Raw genomic sequence first — 27,431 nt, 5'->3', positions numbered from 1 at the left:
GGGATACACAACATCCTGAAATATATGTAGCAGTGCTTGTCGGTGCTGTTCAATAGCGCCTTGCACACTCTTGCCTGCATCTAGCTGATCTAGGGTGTAATCATTAATCCAACAGTTGCAAATGAGAGTTTCTATGGACAAATTCAGGTATGTTTATCCTGTTTCATTCTGTTTTCTTCCATTTAAGAAAAGTTTTTCAACAGAATCGGCAGAATGAATACACCCCTCATCACACACAAACACAGTTCACTTTCATAGCAGCCACATACAAACAGCATGATCACTTTGCTCATTAATTCCTTCTCACATCTACGCGTGCTCCTCTCACCTTTTCCCTTCGCTTGTGGACTTCAGTGTACAACACGTCAGCTGTCTGGGACCAGGCGAAAACACCTTTCCAGGCCAAACCTTCATATCGTAACCGCTAACCTCTACACACAGCCTACATCATTGTCACCAAATTAGCTAACGTCATAGTCAACATAGCTACTAGAACTAACGCGTTAGTAAACCTGCTACAATCATGCAGTACAGTGTCCAGTCAGCAAGCAGTTTAGCAGTTATAACGGTGGGCCCCGGTGGCAATACATTTCTAAAACCAAAAGCTTAAACTGACTTGGAAGAGTGTTGGGAAGCCATAGCCAGCTAGCTAACATGGCATCCCTCTCTGTTTGAGCCGGGTGTTTGAATAGGCTAAACTAGCAACCTGCATTTGCTATCTAAGTAAGTGAAAGTTAAAGTGAAATAAATACAACGAAATAGAGCTAGCTTGCTTCTCCTTCATTTTTTAATAAATTAATTTGTTCAAAACTTTTCCAACTATACTCTTTCTCTCTCTTTGAGTCAACTACTCACCACATTTTATGCACTGAGGTGCTAGCTAGCTGTAGTTTATGCTTTCAGCACTAGATTAATTCTCTGATGCTTTGATTGGGCGGACAACATGTCAGTTCATGCTGCAAGATCTCTGATAGGTTGGAGGACGTCCTCCAGAAGTTGTCATAATTACTGTGTAGGTCTGTGGAAGGGTGTGAGAACCATGAGCCTCTTAGGTTTTGTATAGAAGTCAATGTACCCAGAGGAGGACGGAAACTAGCTGTTCTCCAGCTACACCATGGTGCTACCCTATAGAGTGCTGTTGAGGCTACTATAGGCCTTCAGTGTGTTTTAATAAATTATTTAGTGACATGAATATATTTAGTATGGTTTTATCTAAAAACAACTTTTTTAATGTTTCACTATTTGTATTAAATTCGCTGAGGAAGATGGTCCTTCCCTTCTTTCTCTGATATGCAGATATTTTTGTTATAAAGTGATGCTGGGCGTTCAAAAACGGACAGCTTGGTGAGACGCTTGCCTGTCTTGTCTAACTTCCGATCACCAACACATATTTTGACTCTCCTTACTAGTCCATCTTTATCAACAGTAGTCTCTGAAACTCTACCCAACCATCACTCATTTCTAGGCAGATCATCGTCTCTCATCATCACTATGTCACCGATTTGCAGGTTTCTTTTCGGGGTGAGCCTGATGGTGAGTGTTTGGATCATTGAGGTTGTTAACGGTGAGTGGGCGATTGTTTACAATTGCCATTGCTTCAAAGAAGGAGGCTCATAGAGAAGAATCATTGTATACCAGAAGAGAGTGAGTGTGTGTGGAGCTAAGGATACCTCTCACTGTCCTGATCCGTCGCACACAGACGCCACCCACGTGACTTGAATGGGGAGCATTCATGCTGAAGTCACACTGTTTCTCAACGAGATAGGCAGTCAGCCTGTCCATGTCAACTTCCTTGAGTGGTGACAGTTCATTTTTGGCTCCCACAAAGTTGCTTCCTTGGTCACTTTTAATCTGACGAACTGCACCACGTATGGCTATAAAGCAGCGCAGACCATTAATGGTTTACCCCAGACTTGAGTTCCCTTGACCAGAACAAAAACATCCTGTGACGTTCTGTATTAGCATCAAATAGCCCCCGCGATATGCAACTTTTCAGGGAAGTCAGGAACCAATATACACAGTCAGTTAGGATAGTTAAGGCTAGCTTTTTCAAACAGAAACTTGCATCCTGTAGCACTAATTACAAAAGGTTTTGGGACACTGTAAAGTCCATGGAGAATAAGAGCACCTCCTCCCAGCTGCCCACTGCACTGAGGCTAGGAAACACTCTCACCACCGATAAATCCACAAATATCAATAATTTCAATAAGCATTTTTTCTACAGCTGGCCATGCTTTCTACCTGTCTTCCCCTACCCCAGCCAACAGCTCAGCACCTCCTGCAGCAACTTGCTGATGTTCTGAAAGAGCTGCAAAATCTGGATCCCTACAAATCAGCTGGGCTAGACAATCTGGACCCTCTCTTCCTAAAATGATCCGTCATAATTGTTGCAACCCCTATTACTAGCCTGTTCAACCTTTCTTTCGTATCGTCTGAGATCCCCAAAGATTGGAAAGCTGCCGCGGTCACCCCACACTTCAAAGGGGGAGACACTCTCGACCCAAACTGTGGAAGACCTATATCCATCCTGCCATGCCTTTCTAAAATCTTCGAAAGCCAAGTTAACGAACATATCACTGACCATTTGAATCCCACCGTACCTTCTCCACTATGCAATCTGGTTTCAGAGCTGGTCATGGGTGCACCTCAGCCACGCTCATGGTCCTAAACGATATCATAACCGCCATCGATAAAAGACTGTACTGTGCAGCCATCTTCATCGACCTGGCAAAGACTTTCGACTCCATCAATCACCACATTCTTATTGGCAGACTCAATAGCCTTGGTTTCTCAAATGACTGCCTCGCCTGGTTCCCCAACTACCTTTCAGATAGAGTTCAGTGTGTCAGGGCCTGTTGTCCAGACCTCTGGCAGTCTCTATAGGGGTGCCACAGGGTTCAATTCTCGGGCTGACCCTTTTCTCTGTATATATCAATGATGTCGCTCTTGCTGCTGGTGATTCTCTGATCCACCTCTACGCAGACGACACCATTCTGTATACAGTACATCTGGCCCTTCTTTGGACACTGTGTTAAAACATACCTCCATACGAGCTTCAATGCCATACAACACTCCTTCCGTGTCCTCTTCAACCGATTGCCCGACTAGCATCACTACTCTGGACGGTTCTGGCTTAGAATATGTGGACAACTACAAATACCTAGGTGTCTGGTTAGACTGTAAACTCTCCTTCCAGACTCACATTAAGCATCTCCAATCCAAAATTAAATCTAGAATTGGCTTCCTATTTTGCAACAAAGCCTCCCATGCTGCCAAACATACCCTTGTAAAACTGACTATCCTACCGATCCTTGACTTAGGCAATGTCATTTACAAAATAGCCTCCAACACTCTACTCAGCAAACTGGATGTGGTCTATCGCAGTGCCATCCATTTTGTCACCAAAGCACCATATACTACCCACCACTGCGACCTGTATGCTCTCGTTGGCTGGCCCTCGCTACATATTCGTCGCCAAGCCCACTGGCTCCAGGTCATCTATAAGTCTTTGCTAGGTAAAGCCCCGCCTTACCTCAGCTCACTGGTCACCATAGCAACATCCATCCGTAGCATGCACTCCAGCAGGTATATTTCACTGGTCATAAGCAAAACCAACACTTCCTTTGGCCACCTTTCCTTCAAGTTCTCTGCTGCCAATGACTGGAATGAATTGCAAAAATCACTAAAGCTGGAGACTTATATCTCCCTCTCTAACTTTAAGCATCAACTGTCAGGACAGCTTACCAATCACCGTACCTGTACACAGCCAATCTGTAAATAGCACACCCAACTACCTCATCCCCATATTGATATTTATCTTCTTGCTCTTTTGCACCCCAGTATCTTTACTTGCACATAATCATCTGCAAAACAATCACTCCAGTGTTAATGCTCAATTGTAATTATTTTTGCCACTATGGCCTATTTATTGCCTTACATCCCTACTCTTCTATATTTGCACACACGGTACATAGATATTTTTCAATTGTGTTATTGACTGTATGTTTGTTTATGTGTAACTCTGTGTTGTTGTTTTTGTCACACTGCTTTGCTTTATCTTGGCCAGGTCGCAGTTGTAAATGTGAACTTGTTCTCAACTGGCCTACCTTGTTAAATAAAGGTGAAATAAAATAAAAACATAAAAAATGAATGTTGACAGAAAAAAACAGGTGAAGAGAAGACCATACCTTGTGTGCACTCTTCGCCCTTGCTTAATGAGAAATGGGCCAAAACAATCCATTCCGCAGTATGTAAAGGGCGGTGATGAGTCCACACGCTCTGGAGGGAGATCAGCCATCTTTTGCTTTTCTGTGGTTCTCCTGAGCTTTCTACAAGTTCACACACTGGCGAAGATAAGATGCTACGGCCCGATTGATACCTGGGAACCAGTAGCCATTTGACCTGATCTCATTAATGGAGAGGCCTTCACCCTGGTGTTTGACCTTTTCATGGTAGTGAGAAATTGTCATTTTCGTGATGTGGTGTTTCTTGGGAATGACTGCAGGGTGTTTGACTGAGTTAGGAAGAGACGAGTCACAAAGTCTTCCTCCCACCCTGAGCACACAATTTCTGTCTAGGAAGGCATTGAGGATGTACAACTCATTTTGGAGTGGCAGCTGGGTCACTTTACTTAGCAACTTAATCTCATCTGGCCCTGCACATCTTTGATTATGAGACGCTCTGCGTTCTCCCGTTCCATTACCGTTAAGAGTCCATTTGATCTGTCCTTGCTGATTCGTCAAAGAATACGTGAAACAGCTTGAGAAGCCCGAGAGGTTAGACAGGCAATCTGCAAGACTTGCTTGTTCTGTGGTTCTCGTGTTTAGTGTTTGTGCCTTTCTGACTTCCAGATCTCCTAATGGCAGACCACATCTTCTGGGAGAAATATGTATTTATTCCATAAAAACTTGGGTCCTGTGAACTAAACAGATGATAGCAATTCATTGACAGTGAGGCCTCTGGACGGGTGATCTGTGGGATTTTTGTCAGTCGGGACGTATCTCCATTGCTGGGAAGTCGTGCTGAGATGTATCTTTTGCACTCGGTTGGCTACAAATCTGTGGAATCGTCATGCCTCCTTGTTAATGTACCCTAGAACTACTTTGGAGTCGGTCCAGAAGAACTCTTCAAAATGAGCATTCTAAGTTCCTCCTTGAGCACATTGATTGCTTTTACTGAGACAACTGCAGCTGTGAGTTCTAGTCTGGGAATAGTTGTGACCTTTGTGGGAGTGACACAAGATTTTCCCATGACTAAAGCACAATTAATGTCTCCCTCTTTATTCTTGAGTCTCAAATATGAATGCTGACTATATCCGCTCGTGCTTGCATCAGAGATATTATGTAGCTCTGTTTTGGTAACCCTTCCAATGTCAGCAGGTGCATAAATACAGGGTATGTTCACCGTCTCCAAATGAACAAGATTGTTTTTCCAACATTCCCACTTTGGTTGAAGTTCATCAGTCAGAGGGTCATCCCAACCTGTGCCATGCCTACACATTTCCTGCAGTACTCTTTTTCCGTTGAGCAGGAATGGAGCTACAAACCCAAAAGGATCATACAAGTAGGCAACCATAGACAGTATACCTTAACGCGTTGCAGGTTGGTCCTTGAGAGTGACATTGAACTTGAAGCAGTCAGACTCAATGTGCCACTGAATCCCTAGTGCTCTTTCTGATGGCAAGTCATCAGATGCAAGGTTAATGTCCTTAATGTCAGACACACGTTCAGATGGTGGTATGCTTTCTAGGACAGCTCTGTCATTGGATACAAACTTGTGCAGTCGAAGACCACCCATTGCAAAAAGTTCTCAAGCCTCACGTGCAAACTGAATAGCATGTACCGTACTGTCTATGCTTGTGACCCCATCATCTACGTAAAAGTTTGCTCATGATGAATTGTGAGCCTAGAGGGTTTAGATCTCTGTTCTCCTTAGCTAGATGCTTCAGCCCATAGTTTGCACATCCAGGTGATGACGCAGCGCCAAACAGATGCACCTTCATGCGGAACTCTTGTGGCTGTACAGTAATGTCTCCCTGTTTCCACAAAAGGAAGCGCAGATAGTTTTGGTCAGTCTCAGGCACATGGAATTGGTGAAATATATTCTTAATGTCACACATCAATGCAATAGGGCGCTGCCGAAAACACATGAGAACACCTTTCAGCTTGTTCATAAAATCAGGCCCTGGAAGCAGATGGACATTTAAACTGGTTCCCTTGTACTTGGCAGAGCAATCAAATACTACGCGTAACTTATCTGACCTCTTAGGATGATAAACGCCATGATGAGCAATATACAATTTCTCGCCTTCATTTCAATCATCTTCAACTTCTTCCACGTCACCATTTTCAATAACCTCATCCATGAACTTGACATAATGTTCCTTATACGTTTCATCCTTTAACAGTTTCTTTTTGAGATGGTTGAGCCATACAATGGCGAGTTGTTTGTTGTTGGGTAGATTGGGCAAGGGCATTTTAAAGGCAAGGGCATTCCATAATGGTCATGACTATTTGTCCTTATACCATCATTCAGCTTGTACAGGAAGAGGATGTAGCACCCCCAGCTGAATGAGACACTGTCTTGCCATCTTCACTGGCGGCCTTGAAATCGGACTCCAGAATGCGAATAGCATCTGCAGGGGTTACTGAGGGGATCTCTTTGACAATGACCTGGTGACACAGACTAGCGACACTTGGTGTATCGAGGAACAGCAATGAGCGCCCCACAATGCTCCATCATAAGTCAGTTTGAACAACGTAGGGATCATCATTTCCACCTAAAATCACTTGTTTTGGTGCCATTGCCCTTGAGCAGTTGTAGCCTATCAGAAGGCCAACCTCACAATCCTTCAGTAGTGGGATTTGATCTACTTCTGTGGAGAGATGGAATCCAGTGCTTGGCTGTTTCACAGGTCGGAATGTGGATGTGGTTTACAGGTATGCAATCCTTGGTGTAGGTAGGAGGAAAATCGATATCGATGGTGGAGCTGTAACCTCTCATGCGAAGCCCTGAGACTCTTTCGCTTTACACAACTGTGTCATGTCCTATCATAGTAGTTCATTTCAGTTTCACTGGATACATGTCTGATTGCAAAGCGTTGCTCACTTCCTGGTCAATGAATGTAGTATCACTCTGGGTGTCAAGCAGGGCGTAGACAAGTTTTTCAGCACCTGAGTTGTTCTTTGATGACACCCACACTGGTATGATCATGGAAGTGTTAGTAGATTGTCCTTCTCCAGCTATGTTGAGTGACAATGCAGTTGCTGCCTCATCCATATTATTTTGGGAAGAAATTGGCAGAGGTGTAGGCCTTTCCCATTTTACATAACTGTCACCGTGGAGACACGTGGGATGCTTTCCTTTGCAGGTGTCACAGGTGTGGCAATGACAACAGTGCTTTGCACTTTGACCAGGTTCCATGCACCCATAGCAAAGCTTATTTTCATGACTTGGTCATGAATTTAGAACAGCCATGTAGCTGATGCTTGTTGTCTTGGCAAAACATACACGAAGGCCTTGCATTTCCTTTGGCTGACTTTTGATTCTCACTATCTGTGATTGTTTGAGTGCTGAGAACACTTGCCTTGTTCCTCTTGGTCTCCCTGACATTTCTTTTCTCAGTGTTACATTCGGATGAACGGAGAGCATAGAAAGAAGTTATCGGATTGTGGGCAATCTCTGCTTCCATCGTCATAAAAGTAGCAAAGTCCCGGAAACTGGGGAATTCTAGACTATTGTTCAAGGTTTGTGTAACTTGTCTGTTCCAGTGAGAAGCTGCCCACTCAGGCAGTTTTTTAAGTAGCTTCTGATTCTCTTCACAGTCATTTAATATCTGAAGTCCTTTAACATGAGGTATAGCATCCAGTTTGCAAGCCTTTCTCTAAATTCCCTCTGTATTACAAATGGCTGACCATATCTATGATTGAGTTTGTTCCACACGTCTTTGTAGGCCTCGTCATAATTTCTGTAAAAAGTACCATCCAGGGTCTTACGAGCTGGGCCACCCACGTACTTCTTAAGATAATAAAGCTTGTCAGCTGATGAGATGCTTCTTCGATCGCTAAGTGACACAAATGAGGCTTTCCACTCAAGGAATTGAATTGGATCCCCATTGAATACGAATGGCTCTGGCATTGGAAGTTGATTAAGGGCTATGCCATCTTTGAAGGCTTGAGCCAGATAAGTCACATCCACATGAGATGATGATGCTGGGGCATTGGAGGGTTGTTGGATGGTAGTTGGAGTAATGTTGTCAGCAGTTTGGAAGCTAGTTTCCTGTACTACCTCCTGGTTGTAGACCTACAACCTGGCCCGAGCTGCCCTTACGTCTCTCTCTGCCTGTAGTCGTTACAACTCACATTTCTGAGCTTCAAGATCCTTCCTTTGCTGCTCTTCTAAGTTTTGTATCCTTTCCTTTTGTTTCTTTTCCTCTAGCAACACTTCATACTCAACTTCCTTTGCTGCCAGCTCTGCTGCTCCGTCTGCACATTTGGCTGCCATATATGAGGCCATGGAGCGATGGCTGGGTTGAACTCTGGACATGAGACTCGTTTGTGAGACAGTACCTCTGTAAATGGAGCGAATGTAGTTGCTATCAAGTAACTCACGGAGACAACGTTTTTCCAGTTCGGCATCAAACTCTTCATCGATGCCTGATATTCTTTCATAGGCAATTTTTATAATATCTGCTGTAACTGCCTCACATGCGTCGACACGACGCCTTAACTCAGTTGATGGTGTGATGTGATCTCGAATTTCAAGATAGTGTCTCATGACATCATCCTTTCCTTTCTCCAATGTGTCGATCAGAAGTGCCAGCTGGCTCTCTGTAACGTCTGACTTTAGCTGCTCTCTTGCTTTGCGGGCTTGGATCTTCCATTGGTCAAACATGGTGATACGTTTTTTTCCCTTTTTCTGAGCCTTTTCTCTTTGCAATGCAAGCATTTTGTATGTAGGGTTCTTTGGTCTGACAGAGCGTCGAAGGGCTTGAGATTCCTCGAAGACATCTTGAAGTTGACCTTGGAGGTCATACAGAGCTTGTTCTTTGGCTTGAATTTCTTCCTCTAGGCGATGTCTCTCTGTGGTCTCCATTTAATTTTGGAGCACATCCTTAAGCTCTTGAATTTGGTGTTCAAAACATTTAATCTGCTTCTTTAACTCTCCAATAATTGAAGGAGAGCTGACTGTCATTTTACATTTGATTTACAGTGAATTTGGGAAAGGCACTGTAGCACATATGACAATTGAAACAGATAAATATCAATATAACGGTGTATGGACATAGATGAATTCACTCTACTATATATGGGTATCCAATCCTTGCAAACATGTTTGAATAAACTGTAAATCAATCAGACAACAATATACAGCATGATGTGTCCATAGATAGTTGTTGATGTGGATAGCCTTTACCTTCTTCTTAAACCATAGAAGTGAGCATTAATGATCACTGACAAATGATAATTCCTCCCATGACAGTCGTAAATGATCAGTTTATGAATAATACTCACTACTCCATTGCATACAATTGTCTATAGTTATGACCATCACACAAAATAAATTTTTCCCGCTGCCCGTGGAGATGCCAGATTGACTGTTGAAGTCCTAGTGTTGGTGACCCAAGGGGACACCATTCAGAGGCAGGGCTCTTACTGTAGCACCCCCAGCTGAATGAGCTATTGTATTAGTTTTGGGGTCAGGACGTGGCAGTTTTTGTGTATGTGAAAAATTGTGTTGTTGATTGGGACTTCCAATTGAAGGCAGGTGTGTTGAGTCGCCTTTGACTGGAAGTCCTATATAGGTGTGTGTGTTTTTCTTTGGGGTTGTGGGTGGTTGTTTTTGCACTGCGTTTAACCTGTTGGGGCTAGGGGGCAGTATTTTCACGGCTGGATAAAAAAACGTACCCGATTTAATCTGGTTACTAATCCTACCCAGTAACTAGAATATGCATATACTTATTATATATGGATAGAAAACACCCTAAAGTTTCTAAAACTGTTTGAATGGTGTCTGTGAGTATAACAGAACTCATTTGGCAGGCAAAACCCTGAGACATTTTCTGACAGGAAGTGGATACCTGATGTGTTGAATTACCTTTAAGCCTATGCCATTGAAACACACAGGGGTTGATTAATGTTTTGGCACTTCCTATTGCTTCCACTAGATGTCACCAGCCTTTACAAAGTGTTTTGAGTCTTTTACTGTGAGATCTGACCGAACAAGAGCCATGGAACGGTGATGGCCGATTAGACTCTGGCGCGAGTTCATGTTGGGTACCCTCGTTCCAATACGTTATAAAAGAGAATGCATTCGTCCACCTTGAATATTATTCATGTTCTGGTTAAAAAAGGCCCTAATGATTTATGCTATACAACGTTTGACATGTTTGAACGAACGTAAATATATTTTTTCCCCTCGTTCATGAAGTGATGTCCGGCGGGCTTAGATCATGTGCTAACAAGACGGAGATTTTTGGACATAAATGATGAGCTTTTTTGAACAAAACTACATTCGTTATGGACCTGTGATACCTGGAAGTGACATCTGATGAAGAGAATCAAAGGTAATGGATTATTTACATAGTATTTTCGATTTTAGATCTCCCCAACATGGCGGCTAGTCTGTATCGCAACGCGTATTTTTCTGGGCGCAGTGCTCAGATTATTGCAAAGTGTGATTTCCCAGTAAGGTTATTTTTAAATCTGGCAAGTTGATTGCGTTCAAGAGATGTAAATCTATAATTCTTTAAATGACAATATAATATTTTACCAATGTTTTCTAATTTTAATTATTTAATTTGTGGTGCTGACTTGACTGCCGGTTATTGGAGGGAAACGATTTCCTCAACATCAATGCCATAGTAAAACGCTGTTTTTGGATATAAATATGAACTTGATAGAACTAAAAATGCATGCATTGTCTAACATAATGTCCTAGGAGTGTCATCTGATGGAGATTGTAAAAGGTTAGTGCATCATTTTAGCTGGTTTTATGGTTTTGGTGACCCTGTCTTTGAATTGACAAAACATTACACACAGCTGTTGTCAATGTACTCTCCTAACATAATCTAACTTTATGCTTTCACCGTAAAACCTTTTTGAAATCGGACAACGTGGTTAGATTAAGGAGATGTTTATCTTTCAAAGGGTGTAAGATAGTTGTATGTTTGAAAAATTTGAATTTTGACATTTATTTGGTTTCAAATTTGCCGCTCTTGAAATGCACCTGCTGTTGATGGAGTGCACCACGGGGGGGACGCTAGCGTCCCACCTAGCCCATAGAGGTTAATAGCCTGCAGAACTGTTGCTGTTGTCACCTTTATTGTTTTGTTAAGTGGATGCTTTACTCCTTTTTTGAATTAAAACATGAGCATCCATATTCTCGCTGCAGTTTGGTCTATTCAACACAGCACCACCAAAGGACCAAGCAGCGGAGAAGAGGACAGAGGCAAGTGAGGGAGGAATGTTGGAAGCAGCGCGCTCGGGAGGTGATGGATTCCTGGTCGCTGGAAGTATTGACGGAAAGGATTGACTGGACATGGGAGCAGTTGCGGGTCCACTGTGACAACCTGCCTGTGAGGCAGGTAGAACCCGAGAGGCAGCCCCAATAATTTTTTAGGGGGGGGCACAAGGGCTATTTGGCGGGGCGAGATTGGAGCCCCAGGCCAGCTCCCCGTACCCTTGTAGGGCAGACTGGACAGGTCCCGTGCTTTGGGGTTGGGGCAGTGGTGAGGCCTGGGATTTTCAGGCCGGTAGGCACAGTACCAGCGCCCCGCATGTGCCAGGGCGAAGTAGGCATCGAGCCGGAAGGGGTGATGCCAACCCTGCGCTCAAGACCGCCAGTGCGCCTCTACGGTCCGGTGTTTCCCGCTAAACACACTAGCATGGAGGTGCGTGTCTCCAGGCTGGCACGTCCAGTACCAGCCCCACGCATCATGAGAATAGTGCGTCAGCCCAGCCTCGCCAGTCAACAGTCACCAGAGCTGCCCGCCAGTCAACAGTCACCAGAGCTGCCCGCCAGTCGAAAGTCACCAGAGCTGCCCGCCAGTCGAAAGTCACCAGAGCTGCCCGCCAGTCGAAAGTCACCAGAGCTGCCCGCCAGTCAGGAGCCGCCAGAGTGGCCCGTCTGCCCGGAGCCGCCAGAGTGGCCCGTCTGCCCGGAGCCGCCAGAGTGGCCCGTCTGCCCGGAGCCGCCAGAGTGGCCCGTCTGCCCGGAGCCGCCAGAGTGGCCCGTCTGCCCGGAGTCGCCAAAGTGGCCCGACTGCCCGGAGTGGCCCGACTGCCCGGAGCTGCCGGAGTGGCCCGTCTGCCCAGAGCCGCCAGAGTGGCCCGTCTGCCCGGAGCCGCCAGAGTGGCCCGTCTGCCCGGAGCCGCCAGAGTGGCCCGTCTGCCCGGAGCCGCCAGAGTGGCCCGTCTGCCCGGAGTCGCCAAAGTGGCCCGACTGCCCGGAGTGGCCCGACTGCCCGGAGCTGCCGGAGTGGCCCGTCTGCCCAGAGCCGCCAGAGTGGCCCGTCTGCCCGGAGCCGCCAGAGTGGCCCGTCTGCCCGGAGTCGCCAAAGTGGCCCGACTGCCCGGAGTGGCCCGACTGCCCGGAGCTGCCGGAGTGGCCCGACTGCCCGGAGTGGCCCTACTGCCTGGAGCTGCCAGAGTGGCCCGACTGCCCGGAGCTGCCGGAGTGGCCCGACTGCCCGGAGCTGCCGGAGTGGCCCGACTGCCCGGAGCTGCTGGAGTGGCCCGACTGCCCAGAGCTGCCAAAGTGGCCCGACTGCCCGGAGCTGCCGGAGTGGCCCGATTTCCCGGAGCTGCCGGAGTGGCCCGACTGCCCGGAGCTGCCGGAGTGGCCCGACTGCCCGGAGCTGCCGGAGTGGCCCGACTGCCCGGAGTGGCCCGACTGCCCGGAGCTGCCGGAGTGGCCCGACTGCCCGGAGCTGCCGGACTGCCCGGAGCTGCCGGAGTGGCCCGACTGCCCGGAGCTGCCGGAGTGGCCCGACTGCCCGGAGCTGCCGGAGTGGCCAGACTGCCCGGAGCTACCAGAGTGGCCCTCCTATCCTCCGGCCCAGCCCGAGTGGCCCTCCTGTCCTCCGGCCCAGCCCGAGTGGCCCGACTGCCCGGAGCTGCCGGAGTGGCCCGACTGCCCGGAGTGGCCCGACTGCCCGGAGCTGCCGGAGTGGCCCGACTGCCCGGAGCTGCCGGAGTGGCCCGACTGCCCGGAGCTGCCAAAGTGGCCCGACTGCCCGGAGCTGCCGGAGTGGCCGACTGCCCGGAGCTGCCGGAGTGGCCTGACTGCCCGGAGCTGCCGGAGTGGCCCGACTGCCCGGAGTGGCCCGACTGCCCGGTGCTGCCGGAGTGGCCCGACTGCCCGGAGCTGCCGGAGTGGCTCGACTGCCCGGAGCTGCCGGAGTGGCCCGACTGCCCAGAGTGGCCCGACTGCCCGGAGCTGCCTGAGTGGCCCGACTGCCCGGAGCTGCCAGAGTGGCCAGACTGCCCGGAGCTGCCAGAGTGGCCAGACTGCCCGGAGCTGCCAGAGTGGCCCTCCTGTCCTCCGGCCCAGCCCGAGTGGCCCTCCTGTCCTCCGGCCCAGCCCGAGTGGCCCTCCTGTCCTCCGGCCCAGCCCGAGGGGCCCTCCTGTCCTCCGGCCCAGCCCGAGGGGCCCTCCTGTCCTCCGGCCCAGCCCGAGTGGCCCGACTGTCCTCCGGCCCAGCCCGAGGGGCCCTCCTGTCCTCCGGCCCAGCCCGAGGGGCCCTCCTGTCCTCCGGCCCAGCCCGAGTGGCCCTCCTGTCCTCCGGCCCAGCCCGAGTGGCCCTCCTGTCCTCCGGTCCAGCCCGAGTGGCCCTCCGGTCCTCCGGCCCAGCCCGAGTCGCCCTCCTGCCCTCTGGTCCAGCCCGAGTGGCCCTCCTGCCCTCCGGTCCAGCCCGAGTGGCCCTCCTGCCCTCCGGTCCAGCCCGAGTGGCCCTCCTGCCCTCGGTCCAGCCCGAGTCCCCTCCGGTCCTCCGGCCCAGCCCGAGTGGCCCGCCTGTCCTCCGGCCCAGCCCGAGTGGCCCGCCTGTCCTCCGGCCCAGCCCGAGTGGCCCGCCTGCCAGGGTCAGCCCGAGTGGCCCGTCTGCCGGCGCAGCTATCGGCGCCACCAAATTGGGCGACGCCGAAGGTGGAGCGAGGTCCACGTCCTGCACCTGAGCCACCTCCAGGATAGGTGGGTTGGGGAGGGAGGGTGTAGCACAGTGCCATCAGTGACGGCAGCCACCCTCGCTTCCCTCCCTTGTTGTTTAGGGGTTATTGTTTATGGGGTTTTTGTTGGTGTTTTCTGTTGGTAGGTGCATTCCGGGGTCTGCACCTTGAGGGGGGTACTGTCACGTCCTGACCAGCAGATGGAGCTATTGTATTAGTTTTGGGGTCAGGACGTGGCAGTTTTTGTGTATGTGAATGATTGTGTTGTTGATTGGGACTTCCAATTGAAGGCAGGTGTGTTGAGTTGCCTTTGATTGGAAGTCCTATATAGGTGTGTGTGTTTTTCTTTGGGGTTGTGGGTGGTTGTTTTTGCACTGTGTTTAATAGCCTGCAGAACTGTTGCTGTTGTCACCTTTATTGTTTTGTTAAGTGGATGCTTTACTCCTTTTTGGAAATGAAATATGAGTATTCACATACCTGCTGCGCCTTGGTCTTCTCTCCATGACAACTGTCGTTACAGAATGGTTAACTCTCAAACTGATGGTTAATGAAACTTTAATGCGGTACCATTTCCATAAACATACCATAAGAGCTGATGGAGAAACATACCAAAAATGATCTTACAATATGAGCAATACATTCCACAAACAATACACTTTTACACAATTTTACATTAGCGTGCTTGATACATCAAAAGCATGAGCATTTCTACCAGAATAGTTGATTAGGTGCTAATAGCTTGCTAATGTGGAACAAGATTAACTAATATTAGCCAGCACACAGTGGAGCTAGGCTATAGCTAATAACGTTATATTCCTAGCAGACTTCAGAACATCAATTACAACACAAATATCCGTTAAGTACACGTTCAAAAGAATTAGAAAGATTTCTGAAACAAGACCAATATTGAAAGACAATAAATACCTTGTTCTCTTTCCATCTAGGTGCTAAGTTTGACGTTGTTTCTTGGGTGCTTGAACAACTTTAACAAAAAGTTATTTTCCTTTTCCTCTCTCGCGCCCGTTTCCCATTTACCGTTGGTGCGTAAACCAGAGAAGGCAAAAACACCTGATTTCAAAATAAAAGTCACACTAAACTGTCGAATATACAGTGACGATAGAAAGCTCATACAAGAAAATAAAAGTCCAAATATAGAGCACACATTGTGATTGGACACTCGTTTTAGGGGTTAATTGACTTTTTCCACATTCTGTTACATTACAGACTTATTCTAAAATATATATATTTTTTATGTCCCTCAATAATCTACACACAATACCCCCATAATGACAAAGCATAGTCAGGTTTTAAGACATTTTTGCAAGTTTGTAAAAAAACAACAACTGAAATATGACATTTACATAATCATTCAGACCCTTTACTCAGTGCTTTGTTGAAGCACCTTTAGCAGAGATTACAGCCTCGAGCCTTCTTGGGTATTTGGGGAGTTTCTCCCATTCTTCTCTGCAGATCCTCTCAATCTCTGTCAGGTTGGATGGGGAGTGTCGCTGCACAGCTATTTTCAGGTCTCTCCAGGGATGTTCGATGAGGTTCAAGTCAGGACTCTGGCTGGGCCACTCAAGGATATTCAAAGACTTGTTCCGAAGCCATTCCTGCATTGTGTTGGCTGTGTGCTTAGGGTCATTGTCCTGTTGGAAGGTGAACCTTCGCCCCAGCCTAAACTCTGGAGCAGGTTTTCATCAAGGATCTCTATGTACTTAGCTCCGTTCATCTTTCCCACGATCCTGACTAGTCTTCCAGTCCCTACCGTTGCCAGGTTTCCTCCAGAAGTGACACTTTGCATACAGGCCAAAGAGTTCAATCTTGGTTTCATCAGACCAGAGAATCTTGTTTCTCATGATCTTAGTCTTTAGTTGCCTTTTGGAAAACTCAAAGCGGCTGTCATGTGCCTTTTACTGAGGAGTGGTTCCATCTGGCCACTCTACCATAAAGGCCTGATTGTTGGAGTGCTGCAGAGATGGTTGTTCTTCTGGAAGTTTCGCCCATCTCCACAGAGGACCTCTGGAGCTCTGTCAAGGCACTTCACCCGATTGCTCAGTTAGGCCGGGCGGCCAGCTCTAGGATGAGTCTTCGTGCTTCCAAACTTCTTCCATTTAAGAATGATGGAGGTCACAGTGCTCTTGGGGACCTTCAATGCTGCAGAAATATTTTGGTACCCTTCCCCAGACCTGTGCCTCGACACAGTCCTGTCTCTGAGTACTACAGACAATTTCTTCAACCTCATGGCTTAGTTTTTGCTTTGATGGAAACAGGATGCGCCTGAGCTCAATTTCAAGTCTCATAGCAAAGGGTCTGAATAATTATGTAAATAAGGTATTTATGTTTTTATTTTTAATACATTTGCAACATTTTCTAAAAACCTGTGTTTGCTTTGTCATAATGGAGAATTGTGTTTAGATTGATGAGAAAGTGTTTTATTTAATCAATTTTAGAATAAGGCTGTAACGTAACAAAATGTGGAAAAAGTCAAGAGGTCTGAATACTTTCCGAATGCTCTGTGTACACTGTCCTCTGTCCTCTGAGGTTCACTTCACACAGCTCTGGTAATGACCTGCTATATCTGTATTTACTGTAACGGTTTTCTTTTACGTTTGCGGGCTCAGGATGAACCCCAAAAAATACATTAACAGGCTGCTTTTACATGGTATTTTCTTTTTCACCCTTCAGGGGGAGATGGATAAAGAGATGGGGAGTGAGGGATTTAAAGAGATAGTGTGGAAGAGATGGAGGGATAGATTGTGAAAACGGTGGCTGAACATTTTTGAAGGAGGAGAGAGTGATGGTTGTGGGAGAGATTAGTGCTAAGGTTTGTGAATAAATAAACAAGATGGTTTTTCAGTGGAGTTATAGAGAGTCATGGAGGACAAGAGAATGCAGGCAGAACTACTGCTGCTGCCAGAAGAAACAGGGTTCAGTGTGTGCGTGAGTGCATGTGTGTGTGTGCATGTGTGCCTGCCCGTGTGTGTGTGTGTGTGTGTGTGTGTGTGTGTGTGTGTGTGTGTGTGTGTGTGTGTGTGTGTGTGTGTGTGTGTGTGTGTGTGTGTGTGTGTGTGTGTGTGAGACAGAGACAGAGACAGAAGGCTGACAGAAGATGAGGGGTAAAAAATTAAACCTGATTCCTGGAAGTCTGCCACTGAAAGGCCTCTTGTGGGATGAGCGGTTATGTTTTAATCTTTCTCTGCTCTCCTTCCTCTCTCTTTCACCCCTGCTTACTCTCAGCTCACTCTCAGTGCCAGCACAGACAGCTGAATGGGAAGTAATGTTTGACACAGAGGCACTTTGCAACATGTTAAAATAGAGCTCCCTGAGAGGAGTGTGCGGTGTATGTGGTGTGTGTGTGTGTGTGTGTGTGTGTGGTGTGTGCATGAGGTCTGTGTATGCAGTGTGTAGGGGAGATGGAATGCCCTCCATCAGAGGAGACTCATTGTGATCACCCTCTGATGAGCTATCATCAGAAAGCTTTGACTGATTCCCCATGCCTATCTGTCTATAAAACTGTCATCTGTAAAGAATTGATGCCATTTGCTGAGGTGGCATTACAGTCAGGCCTCTGATTGATAGTCCATCTTTATCTGCCCAGGTGCTCTGTGCAGGGAGGAGGGACAGGAGATGGTTTAATATGAGTGCCTATGCTCTCTGGGTGTTGGTAGACTGTGTCAGTGTGTGGGATACCAGTGACGCTGTCCTCCACTGCTACCTTTGACCTCTAACTGTCCCCCAGACTGCTTCTCCGTCTATAGTCCTGATAAATCTATGGTAGGTTAGCACAGACCAGGGGGCATGTGCCCAAATGTGAGTAACAGAGATTTGGTGTGAGTAATCCTAGTGGGTAGTGTAAACTGCTTCCAGGGGCTCAGTAGCGCCTGTGGAAGGCAGAACACACCTGTTTCAACTTCCTGGCCCTCATCCCTTCACCCTCCTCACCCATTTGTCTGGACTTGTTTTGATCCCCGCTTTCCCCTGGCATAGAGGGTTGCTGGTGGTGACCTTATGAACAGCTGTTACTTCACTAACACTGGCTTTGGCCCGCGGGTCGCCTGTTGCTGACCCCTGCTCTACAATGAAATAACCAACAGGACGTGTATGTATGGACAAGTATGATTATGGATTGATACCATTGATTATCATATGAATGAGCTTTCTCTTTGTCCTGAATGTCAGTTGTTGGAAATGATGTTGTTTTCCTGTAGCCACATCCTCCCCCTGTTTACATTCTATAGCTCTAACCATATACAGAAGCTTGCAAAAGTATTCACCCCCCTTTGCATTTTTCCTATTTTGTTGCCTTACAACCTGGAATGAAAATATATTTTGGGGGGATTTTTATCATTTGATTTACACAACATGCCTACCATTTTGAAGATGCTAAATATTTTTTCTTGTGAAACAAACAAGAAATTAGAAAAAAAAACGGAAAATTTGAGCGTGCATAACTATTCACCCCCCCAAAGTCAATACTTTGTAGAGACACCTTTTGCAGCAATTACAGCTGCAAGTTTCTTGGGATATGTCTCTATAAGCTTGGCACATCTAGCCCCTGGAATTTCTGCCCATTCCTCAAGGCAAAACTGGTCCAGCTCCTTCAAGTTGGATGGGTTCCTGTTGGTGTACAGCAATCTCCAAGTCATACCACAGATTCTCAATTGGATTGAGGTCTTGGATTTGACTAGGCCATTCCAAGACATTTAAATGTTTACTTGAGTGTTGCTTTAGCAGTATGCTTTGGGTCACTGTCCTGCTGGAAGGTGAACCTACGTCCCAGTCTCAAATCTCTGGAAGACTGAAACAGGTTTCCTTCAAGAATTTCCCTGTATTTAGCGCCATCCATCATTCCCTCAATTCTGACCAGTTTCCCAGTACCTGCGGATGAAAAACATCCCCACAGCATGATGCTGCCACCACCATGCTTTACTGTGGGGATGGTGTTCTCGGGCTGATGAGAAGTGTTGGGTTTGTGCCAGACATAGCGTTTTCCTTGATGGCCAAAATGGTCAATTTTAGTTTCATCTAACTAGAGTACCTTCTTCCATATGTTTGGGGAGTCTCCCACATGCCTTTTAGCTAACACCAAATGTGTTTGCTTATTTTTTTCTTTAAGCAGTTTTTTCTGGCCACTCTTCGGTAAAGCCCAGCTCTGTGGAGTGTACGGCTTTAGGTGGTCCTATGGACAGATACTCCAATGTCCACTGTGGAGCTTTGCAGCTCCTCCAGGGTTATCTTTGGTCTCTTTGTTGCCTCTCTGATTAATGCCCTCCTTGCCTGGACCATGAGGTTTGGTAGGTGGCCCTCTTGGCAGGTTTGTTGTGGTGCCATAATCTTTCTATTTTTTAATAATTGATTTAATGGTGCTCCGTGGGATGTTCAAAGTTTCGGATATTTTTTTATAACCCAACCCTGATCTGTACTTCTCCACAACTTTGTCCCTGACCTGTTTGGAGAGCTCCTTGGTCTTCATGGTGCCGCTTGCTTAGTGGTGTTGCAGACTCTCGGGCCTTTCAGAACAGGTGTATATATATTGAGATCATGTGACCGGTCATGTGGCACTTAGATTGCACACAGGTGGACTTTATTTAACTAATTGTGTGACTTCTGAAGGTAATTGGTTGCACCAGATCTTATCTATAGCAAAGGGTGAATACATGTACATGCACCACTTTTCTGTTTTTTATTTTTTAGAATTTGTTGAAACAAGTAATTTAAACGTCAAGGCGCTGTACATGCTGTGTGCCATCTGCATGTGTCCAGCAGAAATAATGTAATCGTAGCCTTGCAGTAAACAAAGTTTAGAATATCCCTCCCCACTCCAGTCTCTCAGTTAGCTAGGCAGCTCTCCTCTCCACTGATGTGTTTGAACATGCTGGATGCTTTCGAGGCACAGATGGTCCCAGGCATTTCACTGCTTCTCTCTGACACCACTTCTCTCAATTAAATCCCAGCAGAATTTGACCGATGAAGAGAAATGCTGAATTTAATGCATTCATCTGCCTGTTTGCTGTTTTATCATTTGTCTGTGAGAAGAGAGGAGAGAACAGCAGGCATATTGGAGAAGATAAATGGAAGCCTTTTTTTCTCTGAGATTCACATGCCTATTCCCCTCCCTCTCTCTGCTTCTCTCTGTCTCTCATTGTTTCTCTTACACACCTACTCTGAAAAGCTGTACAGTTAAATTGGTAATTAAACCTGGGCTTAGTGAGAAAACATGAACACATTTATGGTCATTATTTTGCATTATCTAGTTCTTTCCATTGTGGTTGAGCAACCTTTTGCAACACTGCACTGTGTGATCTCAGCAAAGTAAGACAAGTGCATGTAAGAAAGCCCACACTCCCCGGGCAATAGCTGCTTTAGTGAAACAAGGCAGATAAAAGGGCAGATTCAAATCCCTGACTCACACTCCCGCTGATGCATAACATTTTCACAATATTGCTGGAAGGTTTTATGATGCGAGCGATCGCTTTCCGAAATAAAATACCTCTCTAAAGTATCTCTCTCTCTCTCTCTCTCTCTATGTGTATCTCTCTCGCTCTTTTTCTATCTCTCTCTCTTGCTCTCTCTATCTCTGTCTCTCTCTTTCTCTGTCTCTTTCTCTCCTTCCCTCTCTCTTTCCCTCTCCCTCCCTCTTTCCCACCCAAACCTACAATGTAATGTAGCAGAAGGCATTCTCTCAGTGTCCAGTCCTAGAAACACACCTGGCCTGTGGGCCAGTATGCCAGTTCCAGTATGACTGGGCAAGAGATGACATCAGAACCCAGTGATTCACTCATTCACTAGAGAGCACCAAACACCAGACTAAAATCAAATTTTGCTACACCTGCAATAACATCTGCTAAACACTTGTATGTGACCAATAACATTTGATTTGATTAGAATTGTACCAAATCAGGCCTGTTGAAACCTATTTACCATACCATCAAGGCATATCTTCAATGCTACAGTGCACTCAGACACAGTAGGCCACAAACCAAAATCTTCACAGTTACAGCCCCAGATGCTGTTGTACAGTAGAAGGCAGTTCCTCTAGGTTGAAGTGGGTGAGAGAGAGGCACAAGGGAGCAGTAGAGAAAGTAGGTTAGGTTAGGTTAGGTTGAGAGCAAGAGAAGCGTGAGAGTCAGTGAATGCATAAAGAGACAGAAGAGTGGAACGTTAATCAATTATAGATGTGGAAGTGTGATTTGTGGGAGCACTGATACTGTAATTGGGAGGACGGGAGAGAGAGCGAGGGATGGATGGAATAGGGGAAGGAAGGAGAGCATCCTCACCCATCTACGTCTTCAATTTACATTACATGACAAGAGGAGGAGATGCTAATGCTACATGACTGTAGTTAAGGGTTAACTAACGTTAAACCATGGTGGCTGGCTGGCTGGCTTTAGCCAACATGCAACTAGAAGACGGATACGTTGGTACATGTAAGAGGAGTGTGTATATTCATGTGCCAATGGTAAAAGTTATGAAGGGAGAAGCACTCACTGTTATAGCCAAGACATGCCACCAGGCAGACATACACCTAAGGAGTAGGATGCAATTGGGTGCGTCATGGGATTAAAGATCAGGGATTGGATGTGACCTGCTGATTGATGTTACTTCAAGTCATAACCTATAATAATCACTGTGCATCCTTACCCCCTTGCTCCTCAAGCTTCACTTGCTTATACAATTGTATAAACAATTCAAATAGATCATTTGTTTGCCGCCAGCCACATCCTTTCTGTGAGTGGCTCATGGACCGTTGTCTGGCTGCTAAAAAGATAATGTTCTAATAGGTAATGTGCATCTGTTCTGGGCGCATGGCCCTGGGGGACGCTGGGTAAATGCTCAACGTCTTCACTCTGAAGTTTCTCCCGACTGATTGCTGATTACTTTTTCAGGGCACAGACATGATACATTGTTTATTTATTCAAAAATCCCCCACTGCAAATAACCCCCTCCCTGTTCCAGCCCCCATTGTGTGTCTGTTGTCTCTCTCTATATATATCTGTCTCTCGCTCTTTTGAAAAAGGATAATATGCTCATCAGAAAATGTTTGTACGGGACCTAGGCAACTGTATTTGTGTATATTTGTGTGTGTGTGTTGGAGAGAGATTGTGCAGTCGTGCATGTGTCTGGATCTGTGTGTGCATGTGTGTGCGTGTTTGAGAGAGTGTGTGATCGTGCGCACATGCGTGTGTGTGTATACAGTATGTTTACGTTGGAGAGCGATAGTGTGTGAGCGTACGTGTGTGTGTCTGAATTTGTGTGTGTGTGTGTGTGTGTGTCATGTGTGACAGAAATGGGACAGCCCTCTGACTGCTGTTGAGAAAGTGACTCGCCCCTGCAGGCTGTTCTCATCACATAGAATATTCAACAAACTCCAACTACTTTTTAGCAGACCTCTGTCAAGAGAGATCATATTAATAAACACACCATTCCACAGCCAGCAACGCCAGCAGTAGTCCTAGTTGTTGGACAGCATTTAGATGGTAACTTGATAAGAAGTAAGTAAAAGCACTTGATTGCCAGAGTTGGCCTACATGCAGTATGGCTGTTTAAGATTCATCATGTCATATTTGCATACCTCATTTAGGATATGTTGTGAGACCAAAGCCAGAAAAAGCATTAACCATCTTCTATTTAACATCTGCTCTCTTTTTAAATCAATATCTCTCGTTTAATTGCTCTGTTCCTGGTGTTTAGCAAAGCAGCCTTTCTGAAATAATGTAGAATGTCCTCCTCTAGGTACATTGACTTCAATACAAAACCTAGGAGGCTCATGGTTCTCACCCCCTTCCATAGACTTACATAGTAATTATGACAACTTCTTGCAGCATGAACTGACATGTTGTCCACCTAATCGAAGGATCAGAGAATGAATCAAGTACTGAAAGCATAAACTACAGCTAGCTAGCACTGCAGTGCATAAAATGCGGTGAGTAGTTGAATCAAAGAGAGAGAAAAACAATAGTTGAACAGTTTGAAAAAGTTCATTTCTTCCAAAATTAAGGAGAAGCAAGAGAGAGAGAGAGAGAGAATTAGCGATACAAAATGGTGACATATGGACAACCGATTTTAAAACACTCTACAATACCGTTCAAATTGACACAAACACAGAGCAATGCCAAAACTCATGAGAAGTTGAATGGATTAGACAAAGCTATAAAGGACAATCAAAATCCATTGGACTCCCCTATTACTGACCAGGAGCTCTATAAGAAACTTTTTTAAAAAGCATGCGGACCTGATGGCATCCTAAATGAAATGCTCAAACTCACAAGTGCATAATTTCAATTGGCTATAATAAAACTGTTTAATTTGATCCTGAGTGTAGGTTATTTCCCTGACATCTGGAATCAAAGACTCATAACCCCAATCTTTAAGAACATAGACAAATTTGACCCTAACAATTACAGAGGCATTTGTGTGAACAGTAACCTGGGGAAGGTTTTCTGTAGTATTATAAATGTAAGAGTTCTAAACTTCCTTAATAAGCACAATGTCTTGAGTAAAAGACAAATTGGATTCATACCAAAACATCGCACGACTGATCATATTTACACCCTACACACCCTGATAGATAAACATGTCCACCAAAATAATACCAAAATATACGCTTGCTTTATCGACTTCCAAAAAGCATTTGATTCTATTTTGCATACAGGACTGTTCTACAAAGTTATTGAAAGTGGTGTAGGGAGTAAAACATATGACATAATTAAATCAATGTATACTAGCAATACATGCAGCATTAAAATTGGCAGGAAAATAACAAAATTCTTTAACTAGGGGCAGGGCCTTTGCCAGGGTTGCAATCTGAGCCCTGCACTCTTCAATATTTACATCAACGAATTGGTCACTATTCTAGAAAAATCCACAGCCCCTGGTGTTAGTCTCCACAATTCAGAGGTTAAATGCCTTCTCTTCGCAGATGACCTATGCCTGCTGTCACCCACAGCACATGGCCTACAGCAGAGCCTGGACCTGCTAGAGCAGTACTGCCAGACCTGGGCCCTGGCAGTTAACCTCAAAAAGAGTAAAATAATGATCTCAGGGAATTAGACCAAAGTTCTCAATTGCTACAAAATATATAGAGTACTGCACACACTACTATTACTTAGGTTTAAAAATAAGCTCAACTGGAGACCTTAATGATGCAGTGAATGAACTGAGAGAGAAAGCACGCAGGGCATTCTACGCCATTAAAAAACGAATTCAAGTTGAAATACCTTTTAAAATTAGGCTAAAACTAATTGAATGTGTCATTGAACCAATTGCATTTAATGCCAGCGAGGTGTGAGGTCCACTTGCAAAACAAGATTTCACCAAATGGGACAAACACCCCATTGAAACCCTGCATGCAGAGTTCTGTAAGATTCTCCTACATGTCCAGAGGAAAACTACAAACAATGCACGCAGGGCAGAATTAGGCCAATATCCACTAATAATAAAAACTAAAAAAAGAGCAATTCAGTTTTGGAAACATCTAAAGTACAGTGACCCCCCTCTCATATCATTACCAAGCCCTGCAATGCCAAGAGCTGAGCAAAGAAAAGAGTCCCCTCATCTAGCTGGTCCTGGGGCAGAGTTCACAAGCCTCAGGACCAGAACATCCAATCAATCAGAATAAAACAAATTACAACACAATCAAAACAAACCTACATTGCTTATTGGGAAACACAAGCACAAGCACAAAGAAAAATGCAGTGCTATCTGGCCCTAAATCGACAATACACCGTGGCTAACTATGTGACCATGGTTACTGATCAAAACCTTAGAAAAACCTTGACAAAGTACAGGCTCAGTGACCAACCACAGCCTTGCCATTGAGAAGGGTAGACACAGGAAAACCTGGCTCCCTGAAGAGGAAAGGTTGTGCAACCACTGCACCACAGCAGAACCGGAGACAGAGCTGCATTTCCTGACAAAGTGTCAAAAATCTAAAACAATTAGAGAGTGTCATTTCCCCAAATTTTTCCACGTTTCAAAGACCTCTCTGATGAGAATAGGCTACCGTCCTTTTGGGGGAAGACGCAGAGAGCTGTGAGTGAGATGAGGGACAGCCCAATCAACCTGCACATTTCCTCTACTGTATGCTTATTGTTATTGTTCAATGTATGGTTATTTTGACCCTTGGTTATTGTAGTTACTGTTGTCCCGCTGACAATTTTGATTCTTATTATCATAATATTGTAAATATCTAAAGTAAGCTATGGCAATATGTACATTGTTACGTCATGCCAATAAAGCAAATTGAATTGAATTGAATTGTATTGAGAGAGAGAGAGAGAGAGAGAGAGAGAGAGCATTACCTATATTTGGTAGAATATGTTTTACTTTCACTTCCACTTAGCCTATGAATGCAGCTAGCTAGCTAGTTAAGCTTACTCAAACATCCGGCTCAAACAGAGAGGGAAGCTATGAAGCAAGAGAGCGAGCGATCTAGCTATATTTCGTTGTATTTCTTTCACTTTCACTTTCACTTACTTAGCTAGCGAACACCTGGCTCAAACAGAGAGGGATGCCATGTTAGCTAGCTGGCAATGGTTATCCAACACTGGAACTCTTTCAAGTCAAGGTTTGCTTTTGGTTTTATAAATGTATTGCCACTGGGGCCTGCCATTACAACTGCTAAACTGCTTTCTGACTGTACACTGTACTGCATGATTATAGCGGGTTTACTAACGCGTTAGTTTTAGTATGTTGACTATGAGGTGAAAACGATGTAGGCTGTGTGTAGTGGTTAGCAGTTATAATATGAAGGTTTGGCTTGGCAAGTTTTTTTTGCCTGGTCACAGACAGCTGATGTGTTGTGCACTGAAGTCCACAAGTGAAGGGAAAAGGTGAGAGGAGGAGAGTTCATAGTTGCGAGAAGGAATTATATTTACAAGCAAAGTGATCATGCAGTTTTTATGTGGCTGCTACGAAAGTGAACTGTGTTTGCGTGTGATCAGGGGTGTATTCATTCTGCCGATTCTGTTGAAAAACATTTCTTAAACGAAAGCAAATGGAATGAAATGGGGAGAAACATACCTGAATTTGTCCAATAGAAACTCTAATTTGCAATTGTAGGACTACTGATTTCACCCTAGATCAGCTAGATGCAGACAAGAGTGTGGAAGGCAGTATTGAATGTGTCTGTCACCTTGTTTACTAAAAATTCTCTCACTTCACTTAGCAACCTCTCTGTGTTCGGTAAAGGGAAATTAGAGTATGATGTAGTAACCTAAACCTATCGATGTTACATTGAGATGGGTGAATGGAATATGAATAGCAGTCATCCAATATGCTGTACTATAAATAAGGCCATGCTCATTAAAAAAATTATCATCCTCCCTCATCTTAAACAGCACCGACTGCCACTGATTGAAGCCCATTTCAGAATCATTCTATATCCTGACAGGATAAATGTAGACAGCCAACTCTGAACGGCTGTTTGGAATAATTGAGTGATACCCAATCAGACAGCGGTAGACAGCGGTGGGCCCCTATTTCTGAAATAATTACGCCCTGACAACACACTATGCACGGCTTCTACTGCAGGGAGGGGGCTTGACTTTCAATGTCTTCAAATCAGAACACACACCAGCATGATTGGCCATGAACAGAGGGCATCTGTGAGGGCATCTCATTGTGTTGGGTTGCTACCCTCTCAGACGTGTGCATTATTGCATCTAAATTCACTTATTGCTGATCAAAATGTGTGCTCTCCCACCATTGTGAGTTTTCTTTTTGTCCTCACTGTTGGGAAACAAATACAGCTGGAATGTGGGCATATGTGGCTTATACGGCTTGTGAGTTGTGTTGTATCCACTTTCCATATGGAATATCCCGCTCAACGCTTTTTGGAGGTGCCATGTTTGATGTGGCACAGCAGGAGTGACTGGGGTGTGAGGAAGAGGAGGAAGAAGGGCTTGTCTGAGTGAGGAGAGGAGTGATGTGTGACAGTGACAGAACCATAGAGATCCTATTAAATTACTAAGTAAGTAAGTAAAAAATACAAAAAATAAATATAATTCCTAATTCTATGGACAGAACCCACCCAGCCATATAGCTCTATAGACCTGGCTAGGCCTGTGTGACTGAGACACCCATGAGCTCGTCTTCCACAGCTGACTGTGATTGACAGTGCAGCCTCTGGGCTCTGGCACCAACCCACACAGTTCCTGTTTGACTAGAGATCTGCTCTGGGCTCTGGCTCTCCTCCAGTTATTCCCACCACAATATACTCTATCTGCCATACCTGGACTCTATTACTGACTGACAGAATTGATC

General features: G+C 45.6%; 1 protein-coding gene across 5 annotated transcripts in view; it reads left to right on the top strand.

Annotated features, from left to right (window-relative positions):
- The window catches only part of LOC106568109 (roundabout homolog 2), a 243,519-nt gene that overhangs the window by 145,497 nt on the left and 70,591 nt on the right, over positions 1-27,431 (top strand). The window lies entirely within an intron of this gene.

This window comes from Salmo salar, chromosome ssa13 (genome assembly GCF_905237065.1).
Source record: "Salmo salar chromosome ssa13, Ssal_v3.1, whole genome shotgun sequence".
Classification (NCBI taxonomy): domain Eukaryota; kingdom Metazoa; phylum Chordata; class Actinopteri; order Salmoniformes; family Salmonidae; genus Salmo; species Salmo salar.
The sequence above is the reverse complement of the archived record's forward strand: the minus strand, read 5'-3'. Positions and strand labels throughout refer to the sequence as shown.